General features: G+C 47.0%; 1 long non-coding RNA gene across 1 annotated transcript in view; it reads left to right on the forward strand.

Annotated features, from left to right (window-relative positions):
- Window positions 1-214: 214 nt before the first annotated feature.
- Window positions 215-23,706, forward strand: part of LOC147660793 (uncharacterized) — a 38,588-nt gene continuing 15,096 nt past the window's right edge. Inside the window, exons 1-2 of the long non-coding RNA XR_015306187.1 lie at window positions 215-349; window positions 2,925-3,042. This is a non-coding gene — a long non-coding RNA (uncharacterized LOC147660793). The remainder of the gene's footprint in view (window positions 350-2,924; window positions 3,043-23,706) is intronic.

The following is a 23,706-nucleotide window of genomic DNA, read 5'->3' on the forward strand; positions in this document are numbered from 1 at the left end:
CCCTCGCTCGGGTGCTGCGCAGTGGGAACGAAATGAAAGAACTCCGCGCATGCGCAATTGTTAATCACTAGGCAATGTTCAGCCGTGGTCAGTCCTCCGCGCATGCGCAGTTGTTAATTAATATGCAAATCCAGGAGAGTCTATCCCCAGCGCATGCGCAGTTAATGCAAAGCCTCTAACCCGCGCTGATAGGTTGTTTGGTACAGGCGCCATTGACAGATCCCTGGGTGTCCAGGTGGGTCTGGGACAAGGTGTCTCAGTTTCAAGTTACTCAGGGGGCCCCATGGCGGGTGTTTGAAGAGTGGATACTGTTAAACGGAATTTCAAAGCACCTGGCTTCTTGTTCCAGGTATAGTTGAGGGCATTCTGTCATCTCATTTTTTCTGCTCAATGTAACAACATGTTTACAATAGGAACTGATTCTAGTGTTATTTCTTACAGAAATGTGTTATAAAAAATAGCTTGATGTTTCCACAAAGCAAATGCTGCAAGCACATTAGTTGTGAAGTGTTCACAGCTCTGGGGCCTATTTCCTTTAAGTGCTTAACTCTACAAGATGTTTACACTGCAGAGTTATCAACATTATTTAGATTCTAATGGGAGAACTGTGAAAAGTAGTACATTCTACCTGGTCTTTTCACTGGTGCATTGCCCCAACCCCGAGAAAGATGTGTGTTCACGCCCTTGGATTTGTAAGCGCTGGACATGTGTATTGACCTGCCATCTGCACATTTGTGTGTAAAAGACCAACCTGTGGCCTGCTGAGTTATGTGCCACCCTCTTTGTTTTATCAAAAATATATGTATTGCTTTAGCACGAAAATGCAAAAGGTGCACACGGAAAAGAATTTGTTTTAAAAAGGTCGATATTGCTCATGGTAAATTGAAACTAGCATTTGCAATGCAATAGGTCTCGCATTTACCAGAGTTTCGTAAATGCGACACCTATTGCATTGCAAATGCCTGTTTGTAAAAACGCCCATGCAGCGCATTAACTTTAATTTTGGCCGGGCCCCTTTTCTTAGACGAGCCGTGTCTAAAGAAAGGGGTGGGTCGCCATTAAAGTGAAAGAGCAGTATGGGGCGCTTTTATAAAACAATCATTTGCAATGCAATAGGTCTCGCATTTACACGAGTTTGAGCTATTGACATTACAAATAACAATGCCTTTTATTTGTGATTCGTTTTTAAAACATAAATAAAAGGCATTGTCATTTACAATACCAATAGCTTAAACTCGTGTAATTGCGAGACCTATTGCGTTACAAATGCTTGTACATAGATTGGTAAACAGAAACAGGCTGTCTTTTACTCAATGCAAACATGGAATGGGGGACAGATGTATTGATACAAAAACAGTCACACACATCAACCCAGCTCCCATTTAACGTCACAGCTACGCCTGCCAATATTTGGAATAGCTGTATTTCATTTATTTCTTTTACCAATCAAGTGGCATAAAGTATGCAAAATGAAGCCGCATCCACTGTAGTTAAATGAAGTAAGCCATTCCTTTCCTCGGGGCAGGAAAACAATGCAGCAGAAGAGAAATGCACACATGCTGCTGCTGTTAATCTGCTGCTCGCGGGTGTCTCCGCTCCAGATACAAGCTTCCTAGGACCAGTTTCTGGCATTTCAGCCATCTTCAGCCAGGCTTGCTCAAATCCAGTGGCAAAGTGAGCAAGGGACTCACGTCCGAGCATACCCTGCCAACTTATGGCGAACAAAGCGGTAAAAAAGGGGTGGTGATGGACCGCTTTGTTCAGCTGAAATGCCAGAAACCGGTCCTAGGAAGCTTGTTTACAGTCCAGGGAAGGCATGGCTTGGCATTTCGGGCTGGACTGTTCCCATGAGGCACAGGGTCAGACTGATTTACATATGGCCATGTCTGAACTGGGGTGGCAGAGTGTGCTAAAGAACAGTGATGGATTAAATCCAGAACTGTTGACTGGGTGTGACTGTTTGATTGGTTCAGATGCTCCGTCTATCACCACCCCCTTTTGTACCCATTTGAAACCAGGCCTTTTTTGCCTTTATTACGCCACTCCCTTCATGGTGACATCACTCTTTTCGCATGTGCTTCCAGGGCGAGCAATATTCCTCGCCCCGGCCAGCACATGCGCAGGAGGTCTCTGACCTGCTGTGCCCTCGTCATCGTCCGTCCCTTGACGAAAAAAAAACAGTCAGAGTCAGATTGATTGAATTTAATTTGTGACACACGGGGCAGTGAGCAGTTCATCGATTTGACGCTGCTGCATTGCGTGCGTGTGGTACGTGTCTCTCTTGTCTTCCTCCCCGTCCCGACTCCCGAGGCTAGTGGGGCAACGCCCTATTCCCCCCAATGTACCAACCGCCACTGCTTATACCACGTGCAATTCATCCTCTCCAAAGCCAAGCCTCAAGAATTCCTGAGTGTGAAAGGTGGCTGATCCTGATTGGGTGCTTGATAGTTTTCCAGAAACTCATGTTCTTGATTGTTCATGTTTGTCAGTAGTTAATTAAACATGCCTAGGGGTTTTATCTCTTCAGTTGACCGAAGCTCCAATAAAAGTTTCTTTGTCCTTGCAAAAAAATATGAATGGCGAACGAGCCTCTGTCTGTCAAAGAATGGAAGGGCTGGGGAACTGTCATTCATCTCACTGCTAAGCAGAGCCATGTCATGCTTCATCCTCCGTCAGGCCTCTGATTTTGACCAACATCGCTTAGAACACTGGGACTTTAGAGCCCATTCTTTTAATGAGAAAAACAAAACTACAAGTCCCATAAGCAATAGTGGTGGAAGGTGTCACGCATGACCTGGGACAACTTCCGATTCAGCACATCCAATTCCATTTTTTAAGAATTTGACACAATATTGAATTTATAACCTTTGTTTTTTATGGTCATGAGTCACTAGGATACTAAAAACGTGTCTTTTATTTTCAAGGTCAATTAAGTAATGGTCATCAGCTTGGAAGCTCAGTTAATTCTTCAGTATTTGTCATTGATCTCCATGTGTGGCTGGTTTGTGTCTGCCCCTGCATCGTTCCCGATAACTCACACAGGTAAGGACCTTGTAGCAGCAACATGATACCCCCATACTCGTCTGTAAGAAGTGCGCTCCGAGGCAGGTATCCAATAATTTTTGTGAAACAAGCAAGCACCAATATCTGCTTTGTACATTTGTTAAAATAAAACACAATCAAGTCAATTCAAAATATACTTTATTCGGCATAAAGCAATACCATAAAAGTACAGTGTTAAAAAACAATATCTCATACATTATAAAAATCATACTAAAAACCTGTTTAACATCAATACATAAAATATAAATGATTCGGCACGGGGATGATCTTATAGAAATGACAAGGTGGTACCCGGTTAAAAATGTTTCATCCATAGTATAGTGCAAATCAGAGCAAATATTGAACACACAGGACCATTATTCCTCCCCTCTACTGGTTCTGAGTTTCATCGCTAATCTTAGAAAATGTACTACACAGAAAAGCGTTAAAGGTTCTACTGACAATTTCAGAAACAGTAGGGGCACTTTAACTTGTTTGAACTTGGCCTTCCTTAAAATACCTTTTAAAAATAGTTGCCTAGGGTAAGCGTAAAATGGGCATAGTAGGACCAAATGGAGCGTATCCTGTGGAGACCGTTGGTGGCAGCCACAGGAGCCCTTACTCTCCAAATGCTTTGTATACCCTGCTGGAACCGCCAAAGTATGGTGTAACAAATCTAGCCTGAAACGGGTCATGAGAAATCTGTCTTGAGGATTGTAAATAAGACACAAATAAGGTTCCACGCCCAGGCACAACTTTGTTAACTGATGAGTTCCTACTGATGGCTTAGTCAGCTCTCTTGCTTCCTTATTTGACTTGGCTCTGTTTAAAAATTATGACTGAATACAGCCCTTATCCGTAGATAGCAATTTGGTCGGGTGGGTAAAATATTCAACACAACCCATGGCTAACAGGTTTTCCTTGATGTGTCTACTCCAAGGAATATTGTAACCCGGTGCCCGTGCAATGCAGTCTGATATTATTTGTTGACTTAACGCCGCCTCTGGGTTTGTCCATACCTTAATCCAGCATGCGAGGGGCTTCCATTGCAGCCTATCGCACAGATGGGTTATACCCAGATCCTCATGAACCACGTAGGAGGATGTGCTTTGTGGGACTTTCAGTACCCACCTCAAATATTTGTTTTCTTCTGTTTGTAACTTAAGCGGGTCTATAAAGCCCCAGACCTCACTCCCATATAAAACTTTGGCACAGCTTACAGAACTGAAGAAGTTCAGGATTTGTTCCGGAGCCCATCGGCCTCGTCTCTTTGCAAAATTCATAGTTGCCCCTGTTGAGTTAATTAGTTTATTGCATTTCTCCTCCACAAGGGCTTTAAAACTATGGCGACTGTCGAACATGATCCCCAGATATGAAAATGACTTGACCTTTTCCAGTCCCTGTGTGCCTATTGTATACTTAGTTTTGCTGGATGGTCCTTCCCTACCTCCATAACATATGATTTGGTGAGGTTCGGTGACAAATCTAAGCTATCCATAAAATGGACAAAGCCATCTATGAGGCGCTGCAGTCCACGCGCAGTGCGGACCAAGAGTACTGCGTCATCTGCATACAGTAACACCGGTATCCCTCTCCAACCTATTTGCGTGCAGTCCACCCCTAGAGCTACCAGCGCCTGGGTCAAACCATTTATATATAAAGTAAAGAGGAAGGGGGCCAAAATACATCCCTGCCTCACTCCCCTTGAGCATGGGACGTGGTCTGTGACTTTTCCCTCCTTATCATATCTGACCTGGGCAGAAGTATTCTGACGCAGTGTCCGTAATATATTTACCAGACCAGGGTCAGCTCCCAAGGCCCCCAATAGTCCCCACAATTTCTTCCGATTTACCCGATCAAATGCCGCGGTGAGGTCCATGAAAGCCATGTACACCGTCCCCTCACTGGCTAAGGTGTTCTTGGCTGCCAGGACATATAAATTAAGGCATTGATCTGTGGTGGAGCGTCCGTACCTAAACCCATACTGGGTATCCGTAATGATCTCATGTTCCTCCGCCCAATCAATCAATCGCTTAATAATGGCCCTACCTAGCACTTTCACAGTAACATCAATTAATGAAATAGGCCAATAGCATTGAGGGCTATTTCTGTTCCCTTTTTTAAATATGGGGACTATTGTGGCCGTAGACCAGGATATTGGCATAATTGTTTGCGCTGCGGTATTTATTACTCTGGTGAGTATGGGCACCCAGAGTTCTTTCTGGCTTAAGAGGAGATCTGGTGGAATCCCAACAGGTACTGGTGCCTTGTTACGGGTTAGCCCCTCAATCCCCGCCTTTATTTCTCCCAAGGAAAAGGTAATCTGGGGTGGGTTCACACTTTCCAGTTCTCAATGCTACCATGGTTATACAGGCCCTTGTAATGCTCAAGCCAGGTTTCTGGGAGGGTGTGGCAGGCAGGCTTGGGTTTATTTGAATCCTAAAAGCACGGTTCATTAACAACTCTCCAAAAAGCAGTTGAGTCCTTTGTCTCGGCCGCTTCTCTCAAGTTTTCCCATGCCTGGTTCTGCAATACGGTTCTGCGGCATCTTAGTGTTTTATTGTACCTAGCCCTGCAGCTTGATACCTTCCCTCTGTCCCTAGGTACGCATTTCAGAGCCGATTTCAGATCCCTCAAGGCGAGGGTGTAGTAATGATCGAACCACCTTGGTGCACTGTGTTCCTTGTTGACCTTCCTGCCCCTAAGTAAGCCATCTATTTCTTTGGCTGCTCCCTCAGATGCCTTGTTCAGGTCTGCCCCCTCAACCTCCAAGTCCAAACACTTCCAAACATTGGACTCGGCCTGTGTCAGTAAGATTCTGTAAAATGCCTCACTGTCCGTGTTGACCCACCTTAGTCTCCTACCTTGGTCAGTGGCTTTAATCAAACCTCCGGCCCCCCTACGTTGTGATAGAAGTACCGCATTTGGATCTATGATGCACAGGAGAAGCGGGTTATGGTCGCTGAAAATGCTAACCTCTATCTCAAACTTTGTAACCTGACACTTTAACATCGGTGTAACGAAAATAAAATCAATTATAGTGCCCTTCGCCCTGCCTTTGAAATTAGGGGTGTACGCGCTATTGCCCTCCCCACCAATCAAATCCATGGTATATGTTAGGGCATGCCTGCCCAGGATCTTATTCAGCGCTCCTCCTTCCCTTGGGTGATTCAGGTGCCACCCCTCTACAATCGGGCAAGCCGACCAGTTCCCCTCACTCATTCTTAGGAAGGGGCATGGGTGACAATTGAACTCCCCTGCTAATACTAGCTGGGAGCACAGTGCCCCTTGCTCCTCCATGCCTGCCAGCCGAGCCCCTAGTTCATTTACGCTTTGGAGAGTTTGTCCTGGAGTAATGGCATTATAGAAATTTACAACAGTTAAATTAAAACCCTTATTACGATATGTGAGTCCCAGTGTTCAGTCCGAGGCCCATCTAAGTTCACTCCACCTTCCTGAGATTCTGAGATCGACATAAATAGTCAGACACCCCTTTGACCTCCCCGGCGCTGACTTACGTGCTGGGACGAAAATCATTTTGTAGCCTTCTATTGCCTGGGTGTTACTAGGTACTCCCATGTTTCTTGTAGGAGGATTATTTGATGTTTCTTATAATACGTTAGCCAGTTGTGATTTTTGATTTTTGAGGCTAAGCTCGCTACATTCCAGGATATGATCTTAATCCCTCCCACTATTTGACTGCCTGCCGTGACAGTTGTAGGGTTAGTGGGCATTACAGGAACTTCACCCAAATTCCCTGCATCTTTCTCTACATTTCTCCCACCGGGCTCCATAACTGTCACATTGACATTGGAATCATCTGACTGTGTGCGCCCTGGACCTTCATTGTCTCCTATTATGAGTGACCCCTCCCCCCTCGTGCTTTCTCGTCTTTCAACCCCCCCACCAGTCAATCTATTTCATTTTGGGATGAAGCACAGTGGAGAGGTGCAAATCGGTTAATGAGTGAAAGTAGCTGCCCCCTCCCATCTGATTCAATCCTATTCCTCCTATGGTCACCTTGCATATTCCTATGGGCCATATCCCTATAGAAAGAAGCCAAGGGGAGCAGTCTGATACTGGACCCTCCATCCCCTTGGTATTGACCCCTGGATTGACTATGGAGGAGCTCATTGACTAACTCTGAATATCTGAAATTCAAAATCACACAATCACCCGCAAAGCTCTTTCTGCTACTTCCGATCCAAGCCACCCTCCTTGCCATCAGAATATGTCTGTGTTGTGTGATATTGAAACCCGTGTTTTTGACTAGCCAATGTGCTGTCTTGTTAAATAGAGTGCGAGGGGATTCCTCCCTCTAATCCCCGTTAGTAGGAACCCCTACAAGGGCCACTGTGTAAGGGCTTGAGGCTGGGGGGAGATCCAATGTCGGTAAACCCCTAGTGCTCTGCACAGCGTCCGCTTTTTTTTAACTCCTCATCACTAACTATTGCCCTTCTTCCCTCCGAGCCCCTCTGGGCTGTGTCAGGACAAACCGTATTAGGTGGCCCCATTCTTTTTATGCTTAGGGTAGTCCCACTCGTTTTACCCGCCAAGGCACCCTTGTTGGTGCCCTCACTGTCTTTGCCCAACGGCCCGCCTTCGCGGTGCACCACTCCCTGACCCTCATAACTAGTTGTGGACTTTGAGTATGATGAGGCTTCTGCTCCCCCCTCCTCCGGTCCCCTAATTCTACCTGGCACACTATTCCCCTGATCGCATAGCCGAGATAGTTTTTCCTCAATAACCTTAATTCTCTCCAGCACCGGTCCCAAATGGGTGGAAAAAAGGAGCTCTACGTTTGACCTTTATAGATCTTCCATTCCTTGTCCGCTCCCCATCTTCCCACAGTTTGAACATTGCGTGCTACAAATGGGTCCCATGGCAGTTTTCACTCTGCTGATCTTTACGGCACCCTTCTGTTTTGATTTTGGCTTTGAAACAATCGCCCTCCTCCCCCCCGATCGTGTGCCCCGGGTCCTTGCGTCAGCTAGAGGTGATACCAGCTGCGTAGTAGATGTGTCTTTTGTTGCACCTTTTGATCTTGTGATCACTTCTCCACCCCCCTTACTATGGTTCCTATACCTGAGTTGGCCCTAGAGGCTACCAACTCTGATGGCCCTTGTTCTGGCCTGTCAATCACTGGAGTGGACGCGATGGAATTCTTCTCCACCTCTTCAATACTAATGTGAGACCGGTCAGGGTCAGAATCCGTTATAAGTGGGTCATCAGGGTACATAAGTGAGCCACCCTCCTGTGTCATATGGGGAACATGAGCCATAGCACTAGTGATGCTGCCACTATCCTGCTTTGATGGACCTTGGAGGATACTTTTACTTGGTGTTTTAGACCTCGCTATGGGGCCCATTGATGATCGCTTATGTTCGAGCAGTGTATCTAGCGACCATCTTTTTTCTGTGAGCTGAATTTCGTGGACTAACAGTGATTCTGCTCTTTGAAGAAATGCATCAAGGGTCCCCTTAACCCCTCCCCCTACCCCAGGATTCACCTTCCGCTTACTCATACTGAGTGGTGTTCGATACTCCCACCTGACCAGAACGGGTTTCTAGCTGGTAGACAATTGTCTACTAACACTCACTTTCTCGCAGAAGCCCTGGATTACTTTGAGGGTCAGAAGATTCCGTCTCTCATCTTATTATTAGATGCAGAAAAGGCCTTTGACCTTGTGGTCTGGGAGACATTATTTTTAATTTTACACTCTTTTAATATCCTAAGGTCATTGATACTTTTAATTCAGACCCTATATGAGAACGCGATGGCCAATATAATCATCAATTCGGAAGTGGTAGGATCTATTAAAATTAAGCGAGGCACGAGGCAAGGTTGCTCTTTATCACCGGTGCTATTCGCGTTCTTTATTGAACCCTTAGCAACAGCTATTCGTAACTGTGTCAATATTTGTCCTCCAATTACAGCAATGCCCAAAATAAAGCTGTATGCTGATGACATCATGCTCTTAATTAAGCCCACAGTTGAGGTGCAATCCAAGGTCTTCAAGTTGTTTGAGGACTTTGTAGCTTTAGGGGGATACCGCATTAATAAGGGCAAGACGGAAGTTATTCAGTGTGGGAGTGACGCTATAAATCTACACTCTGATATCCGGGGCTCTGTTAACTCGAATCCAAAGAGATATTTGGGAATATTTTTCTCAAATCTAATTGATGATCTATATTAATTAAACTTTGATCCTCCTAATAAAGAAAGTTAAAGGGCTGTTCTCCTGATGGAATTTACTTCCTTTGTCTATTATGGGACGAGTGGCTCTGGTTAAGATATCTGTTTTACCGCTATTTAATTTTTTGTTTGCCTCAATTCCGTGCACTTTATCAAATTCCTTCTTTTCTCAGGTTGAGTCAATGTTTACAGCCTTTATATGGGCAAAGAAAGTCCCACGCCTTGCACTTAGCACTTTATATGAAGACTTGGATCAGGGTGGTTTAGCACTTCCCAATCTTAAAAGCTACTATGATGCGTATTTTGCACAATATTTATCGAGGTTTAAGCCCGCACCACAAACACATTGTTTTTACCAACGTTTTATCAATCTTATGTGTCAGGACACCCAAATTAATTCTCCCCTGTTAATGTTCAGATCTCCAAAGCTGGCTTTTTAAAAGAAGGCAGGCATTCTTTAAAAAATATTCCATACCTGCAATCAACTCTGCTTCCTTGTTAGAAGAAATTCTCCCCTTCATAGGTGTTAGACAACCTATATATCTGGCTGTAAAATGGGCGGAAGCAGGGTTTGTTAAAATCTCTGACTTTATACGGGATGGTAACTGGGTGTCTATGGTAGATATGCGCCAATAATTGACCAATGATTTTATCTTAATGAATTCCTATGGCACTTTATTTAAATATCTTGCCGAAACTAGCGCTATTTCCTTTTTGGCTCAGAATCGGTTGGTGGAGGATCCTTTAGTTAAGATGTCAGACAAGAAGCCTGGTGCCTGGAAGAAATATTTGACCTCGGTAAGGGGGGGTGGATGTTGAATCTAAAGCTTTAAGGAAATGGTCAGAACAAGAAAACTGTGAAATCTCCCCCTATATTTGGACCACTATTAACAGGTTGAATTTCAGCTCCTTAAGAGGGGCAAGTTGGCACAGAATGCTATTTTTTAGTAAATGGCTGCTGTATCGAACCCCAGCAGCCCTGGCCAAAATGTACCCCAATCCGTCTTCCCAATGTTTCCGATGTTTGAACTTTCCTGCTGCCAATTGGTCTCATATTATGCTCCGCTGTCCAAAGATTAATGTGTACTGGGTAGAGGTATTTGTGTATCTCGAAAAAGAATGCAATTTACAGTTGGAAGTAAATGACAGGTTAAATCTTTTTGGCTTTGACCCGGATATCCATTTTGCAGATTCAGTGACTAGATTTCTGTACATAGCTATGGCGATTGCAAGATCACTGGTCCTTCAAAATTGGCGCTCTGACTTAATTCCGTCAGCCTTGGAATGGGGGCATAAGATGAGAAGGGTAAAGAAAAGTGAATATACCTTTGCAGCAAGTACTTAATAGATTTAATAAAACATGGGGTTCGAGATTAAATTAAAACAGAGGGTGAGGATGTAGTGGCCAGTTTGTTTGGTGGCTGGTGGGAATGAGATTTAAGACCTCGTCAATTGTCTATTTATCTTTTTATCTATTGTGTGAATGTTTACAGGGGGCTTTTTCTACGGGATTTTTGTACTTTTATACCTGATCAACTCTCTTTTATGAAATGTATACCAAGTTCGTGACCTGGGATAGCGACTTATGGTGATTCTTTTGGTTCAAATAGATTTGTTTTAGCTGTTCGGCTTTTTGCTATGATATAATGCTGGTTTATGCAAATGTTTATGTTGACAAACCTTGGCTTCAATAAAAAAATTAAAAAATTAAAAAAATAGTGTATCCGGCGGTTCACTTACTGCCACTCTGGGTCTAGCGTCCGTCCCTATGGGAGGTGTCCTGTTTTCAGACTCAAGGGGGGTGGCCCTGCCTGGCCTCCTCCGGCCTTTGACGGACAAGGACCGGCCTGCCCTTGGCCCGGGCGAACCCGCGCTCGTCCCGCGCCACGGGAGCCCCAACACTAATTTATCCTCGTTGGCACAATGGGAATGTCACGAGAGCGCGCTGCCTCCTGGGAACTGGAGTCCCAGCAGTCCAGCTCTCTGCGATGTAGATGGGGCAAAGTCCGTCAAAGAAGGCAGCCACAAACAACAAGCAGGTCCCTGGGCAGCACAGAGTAGCAAAGGGCAGGCGGAAATGGCCGGTAGGTCAGAAGGGCAATCAAATCACAGTATACTGTTCCAGAGGTTTAGTCCCAGAGAAATTATCTGTAACTGAACCCAGACACCCTAGGAAGCATGTGCTTTTAAGACAAGTTGCGTTCACTCACCCGAAGGTGACATGCTTCATTATTGGGGTATACTCCTCACCAGACCGGCGCTACAATGCCTGGCGGGCACCACTAGAGGGCACTTTCTCGCAGATCTTTTATTAAGTACGCCGGATGAGCATAGTAGGACAGAGGATGTTGTGTCATAAGATGTGAGATTGGTGAGAGTCTGAATATAAGATCAACTATCGACCAGTTGCCGCAATATAGTTAATGTGATCATCCTGGTCCATGTTGAGATTAAAAACAGTGGCAGAGAAATTGAGAAACTAATGGCCCCTATCACTGTGTGAAAGTGTCGATCACCTATGGACCTGCTGGTAAGCTGGGGTCTATACTTCAGGTCAACTTTGTTCATGCCCTGTGTAGTCATGGAGCAATCTGTTGGCATTTCATCAGGACCAAATATGGGAAAATGGGTAAATGTGACCTAATCTTCTCCACAGCGGGAGGAGCTCTGTAATTCTAAGCTCTGCACCATGCATAGGTGATAAGGTGCCTAGTACCATCTTACTACCACAGGTGAGCGCTGTCTAACAGAGTGCACTACATATGGTAACCCTCCTAAAATTCACGACATTTTGACTTATCCAATAGTGCCGCATCAGAGGGCAAATGGTTTGAAAAGCACATGCTTCCTAGGTTGCCTGCGTTCAGTTATAGATAATGCCTGTGGGACTGAACCTCCAGAACAGTATACTGAGAGTTGATTTATATGAAGAATGTGTATACTGGACTGTCATTTTCCTCGTCATCTCTTGTGATATGTAAAATAAAACACAGCACACCGGGAGGCCAACAAATCTATCATACATTTAATGTCAAAAAAGTTTTCAAAAATCTTTATTGAGGAACAAAATCATGTCAGACACAATACACCGAGCAATTCCGCAGCTCACATCAGCAAGATACAATTCAAGTCAGTCATTTAGTAACAGGCAGATTACATTGAATACATTTAATGCAAAAATAGCAAAAGGCCAAGCAAACTAACAAGTGACAATTGTCTTTGCAATGGACGAGAGCATCCACCCTAAAGCAATTTGAGTATATAATGCTAATGCTACACAATGTATTTTTATACACTTTTCTCCTAATACAAGTCAATGAAACATGAACACGCGATAGAAACAGTTACTGAAACGACACTAATGAGTAGGAGGCAGGATCTTCTCTCGAGAGGAATGTGAGGAGTCTGTGAGGTGCAGATAAAAGATACACAGACAAGCTGCAGAACTCACTGTTTGTGGAAATAACACTTCTGTGTGTCAATTATCAATTTACTACAAGATGTAGGAAAGTGTGCAGATGGACATCACTAAATAAAATGGTTCTAGGCCCTAATAGAATCCAGTAGAAGAGGAGTTTAAGGGTAGTAGAGAGGTAGAGGGGTAGTAGAGGAGTAATAGAGGGGTAGAGGGGTAGAAGATAGGGAAGAGGTGTAGAGGGTTAGAAGAGGGGTAGAGGGGTAGTAGAGGGATAGAGCGGTTGTAGAGGGGTAGAAGAGGTGTAGAGGTGTAGAAGAGAGGTAGAGGGGTAGAAGAGAGGTAGAGTAGAGGTAGAGGGGTAGAAGAGAGATAGTATTTTAGAAGAGAGGTAGTGGGGTAGAAGAGAAGTAGAGGGGTAAAAGAGAAGTAGAGGGGTAAAAGAGAAGTAGAAGGGTAAAAGAGGGGTAGGGGTAGAGGAGTGGTAGAGGGGTAGAAGAGGGATGGTAGAGAGGTAGAAGGGTAGTAGAGAGGTAGAAGGTTAGGAGAGGGGTAGAAGAGGGGTAGTAGAAGGGAAGAGGGGTGGTATAGGGGTAGAAAAGAGGTAGAGTGGTAGAAGAGTAGAAGAGATGTTGAGGGATAGAAGAGAGCTAGAGGGATAGAAGAAAGGTAAAGGGGTAGAAGAGAAGTAGAGTGGTAGAAGAGAGGTAGAATAGAGGTAGAGTGGTAGAAGAGGTAGAGGGGTAGAAGAGAGGTAGAGGGGCACTAGAAGGATAGTAGGTTACGGGGTAGTAGATTTGAGGGATAGTAGAGGGGTAGAGGTATAGAGGTGTAGGGGGTAGAAGAGGGGTAGAGAGGTAGAAGAGAGGTAAGGGGTAGAAGAGAGGTAGAGGCGTAGAAGAGAGGTAGAGGAGTAGAAGAGAGGTAGAGGGGTAGAAGAGAGGTAGAGGGGTAGAAGAGAGGTAGTGTGGTAGAAGAGAGGTAGTGGGGTAGAAGAGAAGTAGAGGGGTAAAAGAGAAGTAGTGGGGTAAAAGAGGGGTAGGGGTAGAGGAGTGGTAGAGGGGTAGAAGAGGGATGGTAGAGAGGTAGAAGGGTAGTAGAGAGGTAGAAGGTTAGGAGAGGGGTAGAAGAGGGGTAGTAGAAGGGAAGAGGGGTGGTATAGGGGTAGAAAAGAGGTAGAGTGGTAGAAGAGTAGAAGAGATGTTGAGGGATAGAAGAGAGCTAGAGGGATAGAAGAAAGGTAGAGGGGTAGAAGAGAGGTAGAGGGATAGAAGAGAAGTAGAGTGGTAGAAGAGAGGTAGAATAGAGGTAGAGTGGTAGAAGAGGTAGAGGGGTAGAAGAGAGGTAGAGGGGCACTAGAAGGATAGTAGGTTACAGGGGTAGTAGATTTGAGGGGTGGTAGAGGTATAGAGGTGTAGGGGGTAGAAGAGGGGTAGAGAGGTAGAAGAGAGGTAAGGGGTAGAAGAGAGGTAGAGGCGTAGAAGAGAGGTAGAGGGGTAGAAGAGAGGTAGAGGGGTAGAAGAAAGGTAGTGTGATAGAAGAGAGGTAGTGGGGTAGAAGAGAAGTAGAGGGGTAAAAGAGAAGTAGAGGGGTAAAAGAGGGGTAGTAGAGGGGTAGAAGAGGGGTACAGGGGTAGAGGAATGGTACAGGGGTAGACAAGGGGTAGAGCGGTAGAAGAGAGGTAGTAGAGCGGTAGGCGACCAGTGGTAGAGGGGTTGAGGTATAGTAGAGGGGTATAAGAGGGGTAGAGGGATAGAAGAGAGGTAGTAGGGGGTAGAGGGGTAGAAGAGAGGTAGAGGGGTATCAGAGGGGCAGTAGATGGTTGTAGAGCAGTAGTAGAGGGCTTGCAGGGTAGTAGGGGGGTAGTGGGGGATAGTAGAGGGGTAGACGAGGGGTAGTAGTGGGGTAGAGGGAAAGTAGAGTGGTAGAGGAGGGGTAGAGGGGTAGAAAAGGAGAAGAGGGGTAGTAGAGCGGTAGAGTGGTAGGAGAGCGGTGGTAGAGTGGTAGTAGAGGGGTAGAGAGGTAGTAGAGGAGTAATAGAGGGGTAGAGGGGTAGAAGATAGGGAAGAGGTGTAGAGGGTTAGAAGAGGGGTAGTAGAGGGATAGAACGGTTGTAGAGGGGTAGAAGAGGTGTAGAGGTGTAGAAGAGAGGTAGAGGGTAGAAGAGAGGTAGAGTAGAGGTAGAGGGGTAGAAGAGAGGTAGTATTTTAGAAGAGAGGTAGTGGGGTAGAAGAGATGTAGAGGGGTAAAAGAGAAGTAGAGGGGTAAAAGAGGGGTAGGGGTAGAGGAGTGGTAGAGGGGTAGAAGAGGGATGGTAGAGAGGTAGAAGGGTAGTAGAGAGGTAGAAGGTAGGAGAGGGGTAGAAGAGGAGTAGTAGAAGGGAAGAGGGGTGGTATAGGGGTAGAAAAGAGGTAGAGTGGTAGAAGAGTAGAAGAGATGTTGAGGGATAGAAGAGAGCTAGAGGGATAGAAGAAAGGTAAAGGGGTAGAAGAGAAGTAGAGTGGTAGAAGAGAGGTAGAATAGAGGTAGAGTGGTAGAAGAGGTAGAGGGGTAGAAGAGAGGTAGAGGGGCACTAGAAGGATAGTAGGTTACGGGGTAGTAGATTTGAGGGATAGTAGAGGGGTAGAGGTATAGAGGTGTAGGGGGTAGAAGAGGGGTAGAGAGGTAGAAGAGAGGTAAGGGGTAGAAGAGAGGTAGAGGCGTAGAAGAGAGGTAGAGGGGTAGAAGAGAGGTAGCGGGGTAGAAGAGAGGTAGTGTGGTAGAAGAGAGGTAGTGGGGTAGAAGAGGGGTAGAAGAGAAGTAGAGGGGTAAAAGAGAAGTAGTGGGGTAAAAGAGGGGTAGGGGTAGAGGAGTGGTAGAGGGGTAGAAGAGGGATGTAGAGAGGTAGAAGGGTAGTAGAGAGGTAGAAGGTTAGGAGAGGGGTAGAAGAGGGGTAGTAGTAGGGAAGAGGGGTGGTATAGGGGTAGAAAAGAGGTAGAGTGGTAGAAGAGTAGAAGAGATGTTGAGGGATAGAAGAGAGCTAGAGGGATAGAAGAAAGGTAGAGGGGTAGGAGAGAGGTAGAGGGATAGAAGAGAAGTAGAGTGGTAGAAGAGAGGTAGAATAGAGCTAGAGTGGTAGAAGAGGTAGAGGGGTAGAAGAGAGGTAGAGGGGCACTAGAAGGATAGTAGGTTACAGGGGTAGTAGATTTGAGGGGTGGTAGAGGTATAGAGGTGTAGGGGGTAGAAGAGGGGTAGAGAGGTAGAAGAGAGGTAAGGGGTAGAAGAGAGGTAGAGGCGTAGAAGAGAGGTAGAGGGGTAGAAGAGAGGTAGAGGGGTAGAAGAAAGGTAGTGTGGTAGAAGTGGAGTAGAAGAGGGGTTGAAGAGAAGTAGAGGGGTAAAAGAGAAGTAGAGGGGTAAAAGAGGGGTAGAAGAGGGGTACAGGGGTAGAAGAATGGTACAGGGGTAGACCAGGGGGAGAGCGGTAGAAGAGAGGTAGTAGAGCGGTAGGCGACCAGTGGTAGAGGGGTAATAGAGGGGTTGAGGTATAGTAGAGGGGTATAAGAGGGGTAGAGGGATAGAAGAGAGGTAGTAGGGGTAGAGGGGTAGAAGAGAGGTAGAGGGGTATCAGAGGGGCAGTAGATGGTTGTAGAGCAGTAGTAGAGGGCTTGCAGGGTAGTAGAGGGGTAGTGGGGGATAGTAGAGGGGTAGACGAGGGGTAGTAGTGGGGTAGAGGGAAAGTAGAGTGTTAGAGGGGGGTAGAGAGGTAGAAAAGGAGAAGAGGGGTAGTAGAGCGGTAGAGTGGTAGGAGAGCGGTGGTAGAGGGGTAGTAGAGGGGTAGAGGGGTAGTAGAGGAGTAATAGAGGGGTAGAGGGGTAGAAGATAGGGAAGAGGTGTAGAGGGTTAGAAGAGGGGTAGAGGGGTAGTAGAGGGATAGAGCGGTTGTAGAGGGGTAGAAGAGGTGTAGAGGTGTAGAAGAGAGGTAGAGGGGTAGAAGAGAGGTAGAGTAGAGGTAGAGGGGTAGAAGAGAGGTAGTATTTTAGAAGAGAGGTAGTGGGGTAGAAGAGAAGTAGAGGGGTAAAAGAGAAGTAGAGGGGTAACAGAGGGGTAGGGGTAGAGGAGTGGTAGAGGGGTAGAAGAGGGATGGTAGAGAGGTAGAAGGGTAGTAGAGAGGTAGAAGGTTAGGAGAGGGGTAGAAGAGGGGTAGTAGAAGGGAAGAGGGGTGGTATAGGGGTAGAAAAGAGGTAGAGTGGTAGAAGAGTAGAAGGGATGTTGAGGGATAGAAGAGAGCTAGAGGGATAGAAGAAAGGTAAAGGGGTAGAAGAGAAGTAGAGGGGTAAAAGAGAAGTAGAGGGGTAAAAGAGAAGTAGAGGGGTAAAAGAGGGGTAGGGGTAGAGGAGTGGTAGAGGGGTAGAAGAGGGATGGTAGAGAGGTAGAAGGGTAGTAGAGAGGTAGAAGGTTAGGAGAGGGGTAGAAGAGGAGTAGTAGAAGGGAAGAGGGGTGGTATAGGGGTAGAAAAGAGGTAGAGTGGTAGAAGAGTAGAAGAGATGTTGAGGGATAGAAGAGAGCTAGAGGGATAGAAGAAAGGTAAAGGGGTAGAAGAGAAGTAGAGTGGTAGAAGAGAGGTAGAATAGAGGTAGAGTGGTAGAAGAGGTAGAGGGGTAGAAGAGAGGTAGAGGGGCACTAGAAGGATAGTAGGTTATGGGGTAGTAGATTTGAGGGATAGTAGAGGGGTAGAGGTATAGAGGTGTAGGGAGTAGAAGAGGGGTAGAGAGGTAGAAGAGAGGTAAGGGGTAGAAGAGAGGTAGAGGCGTAGAAGAGAGGTAGAGGGGTAGAAGAGAGGTAGAGGGGTAGAAGAGAGGTAGTGTGGTAGAAGAGAGGTAGTGGGGTAGAAGAGGGGTAGAAGAGAAGTAGAGGGGTAAAAGAGAAGTAGTGGGGTAAAAGAGGGGTAGGGGTAGAGGAGTGGTAGAGGGGTAGAAGAGGGATGGTAGAGAGGTAGAAGGGTAGTAGAGAGGTAGAAGGTTAGGAGAGGGGTAGAAGAGGGGTAGTAGAAGGGAAGAGGGGTGGTATAGGGGTAGAAAAGAGGTAGAGTGGTAGAAGAGTAGAAGAGATGTTGAGGGATAGAAGAGAGCTAGAGGGATAGAAGAAAGGTAGAGGGGTAGAAGAGAGGTAGAGGGATAGAAGAGAAGTAGAGTGGTAGAAGAGAGGTAGAATAGAGGTAGAGTGGTAGAAGAGGTAGAGGGGTAGAAGAGAGGTAGAGGGGCACTAGAAGGATAGTAGGTTACAGGGGTAGTAGATTTGAGGGGTGGTAGAGGTATAGAGGTGTAGGGGGTAGAAGAGGGGTAGAGAGGTAGAAGAGAGGTAAGGGGTAGAAGAGAGGTAGAGGCGTAGAAGAGAGGTAGAGGGGTAGAAGAGAGGTAGAGGGGTAGAAGAAAGGTAGTGTGGTAGAAGTGGGGTAGAAGAGGGGTTGAAGAGAAGTAGAGGGGTAAAAGAGAAGTAGAGGGGTAAAAGAGGGGTAGTAGAGGGGTAGAAGAGGGGTACAGGGGTAGAAGAATGGTACAGGGGTGGACAAGGGGGAGAGCGGTAGAAGAGAGGTAGTAGAGCGGTAGGCGACCAGTGGTAGAGGGATAATAGAGGGGTTGAGGTATAGTAGAGGGGTATAAGAGGGGTAGAGGGATAGAAGAGAGGTAGTAGGGGGTAGAGGGGTAGAAGAGAGGTAGAGGGGTATCAGAGGGGCGATAGATGGTTGTAGAGCAGTAGTAGAGGGCTTGCAGGGTAGTAGAGGGGTAGTGGGGGATAGTAGAGGGGTAGACGAGGGGTAGTAGTGGGGTAGAGGGAAAGTAGAGTGGTAGAGGAGGGGTAGAGAGGTAGAAAAGGAGAAGAGGGGTAGTAGAGCGGTAGAGTGGTAGGAGAGCGGTGGTAGAGGGGTAGTAGAGGGGTAGAGGGGTAGTAGAGGAGTAATAGAGGGGTAGAGGGGTAGAAGATAGGGAAGAGGTGTAGAGGGTTAGAAGAGGGGTAGAAGGGTAGTAGAGGGATAGAGCGGTTGTAGAGGGGTAGAAGAGGTGTAGAGGTGTAGAAGAGAGGTAGAGGGGTAGAAGAGAGGTAGAGTAGAGGTAGAGGGGTAGAAGAGAGGTAGTATTTTAAAAGAGAGGTAGTGGGGTAGAAGAGAAGTAGAGGGGCACTAGAAGGATAGTAGGTTACAGGGGTAGTAGATTTGAGGGGTGGTAGAGGTATAGAGGTGTAGGGGGTAGAAGAGGGGTAGAGAGGTAGAAGAGAGGTAAGGGGTAGAAGAGAGGTAGAGGCGTAGAAGAGAGGTAGAGGGGTAGAAGAGAGGTAGAGGGGTAGAAGAAAGGTAGTGTGATAGAAGAGAGGTAGTGGGGTAGAAGAGAAGTAGAGGGGTAAAAGAGAAGAAGAGGGGTAAAAGAGGGGTAGTAGAGGGGTAGAAGAGGGGTACAGGGGTAGAAGAATGGTACAGGGGTAGACAAGGGGTAGAGCGGTAGAAGAGAGGTAGTAGAGCGGTAGGCGACCAGTGGTAGAGGGGTAATAGAGGGGTTGAGGTATAGTAGAGGGGTATAAGAGGGGTAGAGGGATAGAAGAGAGGTAGTAGGGGGTAGAGGGGTAGAAGAGAGGTAGAGGGGTATCAGAGGGGCAGTAGATGGTTGTAGAGCAGTAGTAGAGGGCTTGCAGGGTAGTAGGGGGGTAGTGGGGGATAGTAGAGGGGTAGACGAGGGGTAGTCGTGGGGTAGAGGGAAAGTAGAGTGGTAGAGGAGGGGTAGAGGGGTAGAAAAGGAGAAGAGGGGTAGTAGAGCGGTAGAGTGGTAGGAGAGCGGTGGTAGAGTGGTAGTAGAGGGGTAGAGAGGTAGTAGAGGAGTAATAGAGGGGTAGAGGGGTAGAAGATAGGGAAGAGGTGTAGAGGGTTAGAAGAGGGGTAGTAGAGGGATAGAACGGTTGTAGAGGGGTAGAAGAGGTGTAGAGGTGTAGAAGAGAGGTAGAGGGTAGAAGAGAGGTAGAGTAGAGGTAGAGGGGTAGAAGAGAGGTAGTATTTTAGAAGAGAGGTAGTGGGGTAGAAGAGATGTAGAGGGGTAAAAGAGAAGTAGAGGGGTAAAAGAGGGGTAGGGGTAGAGGAGTGGTAGAGGAGTAGAAGAGGGATGGTAGAGAGGTAGAAGGGTAGTAGAGAGGTAGAAGGTAGGAGAGGGGTAGAAGAGGAGTAGTAGAAGGGAAGAGGGGTGGTATAGGGGTAGAAAAGAGGTAGAGTGGTAGAAGAGTAGAAGAGATGTTGAGGGATAGAAGAGAGCTAGAGGGATAGAAGAAAGGTAAAGGGGTAGAAGAGAAGTAGAGTGGTAGAAGAGAGGTAGAATAGAGGTAGAGTGGTAGAAGAGGTAGAGGGGTAGAAGAGAGGTAGAGGGGCACTAGAAGGATAGTAGGTTACGGGGTAGTAGATTTGAGGGATAGTAGAGGGGTAGAGGTATAGAGGTGTAGGGGGTAGAAGAGGGGTAGAGAGGTAGAAGAGAGGTAAGGGGTAGAAGAGAGGTAGAGGCGTAGAAGAGAGGTAGAGGGGTAGAAGAGAGGTAGCGGGGTAGAAGAGAGGTAGTGTGGTAGAAGAGAGGTAGTGGGGTAGAAGAGGGGTAGAAGAGAAGTAGAGGGGTAAAAGAGAAGTAGTGGGGTAAAAGAGGGGTAGGGGTAGAGGAGTGGTAGAGGGGTAGAAGAGGGATGGTAGAGAGGTAGAAGGGTAGTAGAGAGGTAGAAGGTTAGGAGAGGGGTAGAAGAGGGGTAGTAGAAGGGAAGAGGGGTGGTATAGGGGTAGAAAAGAGGTAGAGTGGTAGAAGAGTAGAAGAGATGTTGAGGGATAGAAGAGAGCTAGAGGGATAGAAGAAAGGTAGAGGGGTAGGAGAGAGGTAGAGGGATAGAAGAGAAGTAGAGTGGTAGAAGAGAGGTAGAATAGAGCTAGAGTGGTAGAAGAGGTAGAGGGGTAGAAGAGAGGTAGAGGGGCACTAGAAGGATAGTAGGTTACAGGGGTAGTAGATTTGAGGGGTGGTAGAGGTATAGAGGTGTAGGGGGTAGAAGAGGGGTAGAGAGGTAGAAGAGAGGTAAGGGGTAGAAGAGAGGTAGAGGCGTAGAAGAGAGGTAGAGGGGTAGAAGAGAGGTAGAGGGGTAGAAGAAAGGTAGTGTGGTAGAAGTGGAGTAGAAGAGGGGTTGAAGAGAAGTAGAGGGGTAAAAGAGAAGTAGAGGGGTAAAAGAGGGGTAGAGGGGTAGAAGAATGGTACAGGGGTAGACCAGGGGGAGAGCGGTAGAAGAGAGGTAGTAGAGCGGTAGGCGACCAGTGGTAGAGGGGTAATAGAGGGGTTGAGGTATAGTAGAGGGGTATAAGAGGGGTAGAGGGATAGAAGAGAGGTAGTAGGGGGTAGAGGGGTAGAAGAGAGGTAGAGGGGTATCAGAGGGGCAGTAGATGGTTGTAGAGCAGTAGTAGAGGGCTTGCAGGGTAGTAGAGGGGTAGTGGGGGATAGTAGAGGGGTAGACGAGGGGTAGTAGTGGGGTAGAGGGAAAGTAGAGTGTTAGAGGGGGGTAGAGAGGTAGAAAAGGAGAAGAGGGGTAGTAGAGCGGTAGAGTGGTAGGAGAGCGGTGGTAGAGGGGTAGTAGAGGGGTAGAGGGGTAGTAGAGGAGTAATAGAGGGGTAGAGGGGTAGAAGATAGGGAAGAGGTGTAGAGGGTTAGAAGAGGGGTAGAGGGGTAGTAGAGGGATAGAGCGGTTGTAGAGGGGTAGAAGAGGTGTAGAGGTGTAGAAGAGAGGTAGAGGGGTAGAAGAGAGGTAGAGTAGAGGTAGAGGGGTAGAAGAGAGGTAGTATTTTAGAAGAGAGGTAGTGGGGTAGAAGAGAAGTAGAGGGGTAAAAGAGAAGTAGAGGGGTAACAGAGGGGTAGGGGTAGAGGAGTGGTAGAGGGGTAGAAGAGGGATGGTAGAGAGGTAGAAGGGTAGTAGAGAGGTAGAAGGTTAGGAGAGGGGTAGAAGAGGGGTAGTAGAAGGGAAGAGGGGTGGTATAGGGGTAGAAAAGAGGTAGAGTGGTAGAAGAGTAGAAGAGATGTTGAGGGATAGAAGAGAGCTAGAGGGATAGAAGAAAGGTAAAGGGGTAGAAGAGAAGTAGAGGGGTAAAAGAGAAGTAGAGGGGTAAAAGAGAAGTAGAGGGGTAAAAGAGGGGTAGGGGTAGAGGAGTGGTAGAGGGGTAGAAGAGGGATGGTAGAGAGGTAGAAGGGTAGTAGAGAGGTAGAAGGTTAGGAGAGGGGTAGAAGAGGAGTAGTAGAAGGGAAGAGGGGTGGTATAGGGGTAGAAAAGAGGTAGAGTGGTAGAAGAGTAGAAGAGATGTTGAGGGATAGAAGAGAGCTAGTGGGATAGAAGAAAGGTAAAGGGGTAGAAGAGAAGTAGAGTGGTAGAAGAGAGGTAGAATAGAGGTAGAGTGGTAGAAGAGGTAGAGGGGTAGAAGAGAGGTAGAGGGGCACTAGAAGGATAGTAGGTTACAGGGGTAGTAGATTTGAGGGGTGGTAGAGGTATAGAGGTGTAGGGGGTAGAAGAGGGGTAGAGAGGTAGAAGAGAGGTAAGGGGTAGAAGAGAGGTAGAGGCGTAGAAGAGAGGTAGAGGGGTAGAAGAGAGGTAGAGGGGTAGAAGAAAGGTAGTGTGATAGAAGAGAGGTAGTGGGGTAGAAGAGAAGTAGAGGGGTAAAAGAGAAGTAGAGGGGTAAAAGAGGGGTAGTAGAGGGGTAGAAGAGGGGTACAGGGGTAGAAGAATGGTACAGGGGTAGACAAGGGGTAGAGCGGTAGAAGAGAGGTAGTAGAGCGGTAGGCGACCAGTGGTAGAGGGGTAATAGAGGGGTTGAGGTATAGTAGAGGGGTATAAGAGGGGTAGAGGGATAGAAGAGAGGTAGTAGGGGGTAGAGGGGTAGAAGAGAGGTAGAGGGGTATCAGAGGGGCAGTAGATGGTTGTAGAGCAGTAGTAGAGGGCTTGCAGGGTAGTAGAGGGGTAGTGGGGGATAGTAGAGGGGTAGACGAGGGGTAGTAGTGGGGTAGAGGGAAAGTAGAGTGTTAGAGGGGGGTAGAGAGGTAGAAAAGGAGAAGAGGGGTAGTAGAGCGGTAGAGTGGTAGGAGAGCGGTGGTAGAGGGGTAGTAGAGGGGTAGAGGGGTAGTAGAGGAGTAATAGAGGGGTAGAGGGGTAGAAGATAGGGAAGAGGTGTAGAGGGTTAGAAGAGGGGTAGAGGGGTAGTAGAGGGATAGAGCGGTTGTAGAGGGGTAGAAGAGGTGTAGAGGTGTAGAAGAGAGGTAGAGGGGTAGAAGAGAGGTAGAGTAGAGGTAGAGGGGTAGAAGAGAGGTAGTATTTTAGAAGAGAGGTAGTGGGGTAGAAGAGAAGTAGAGGGGTAAAAGAGAAGTAGAGGGGTAACAGAGGGGTAGGGGTAGAGGAGTGGTAGAGGGGTAGAAGAGGGATGGTAGAGAGGTAGAAGGGTAGTAGAGAGGTAGAAGGTTAGGAGAGGGGTAGAAGAGGGGTAGTAGAAGGGAAGAGGGGTGGTATAGGGGTAGAAAAGAGGTAGAGTGGTAGAAGAGTAGAAGAGATGTTGAGGGATAGAAGAGAGCTAGAGGGATAGAAGAAAGGTAAAGGGGTAGAAGAGAAGTAGAGGGGTAAAAGAGAAGTAGAGGGGTAAAAGAGAAGTAGAGGGGTAAAAGAGGGGTAGGGGTAGAGGAGTGGTAGAGGGGTAGAAGAGGGATGGTAGAGAGGTAGAAGGGTAGTAGAGAGGTAGAAGGTTAGGAGAGGGGTAGAAGAGGAGTAGTAGAAGGGAAGAGGGGTGGTATAGGGGTAGAAAAGAGGTAGAGTGGTAGAAGAGTAGAAGAGATGTTGAGGGATAGAAGAGAGCTAGTGGGATAGAAGAAAGGTAAAGGGGTAGAAGAGAAGTAGAGTGGTAGAAGAGAGGTAGAATAGAGGTAGAGTGGTAGAAGAGGTAGAGGGGTAGAAGAGAGGTAGAGGGGCACTAGAAGGATAGTAGGTTATGGGGTAGTAGATTTGAGGGATAGTAGAGGGGTAGAGGTATAGAGGTGTAGGGAGTA

The sequence above is a fragment of the Lissotriton vulgaris genome, unplaced genomic scaffold (genome assembly GCF_964263255.1).
Source record: "Lissotriton vulgaris unplaced genomic scaffold, aLisVul1.2 SCAFFOLD_1316, whole genome shotgun sequence".
Lineage (NCBI taxonomy): Eukaryota > Metazoa > Chordata > Amphibia > Caudata > Salamandridae > Lissotriton > Lissotriton vulgaris.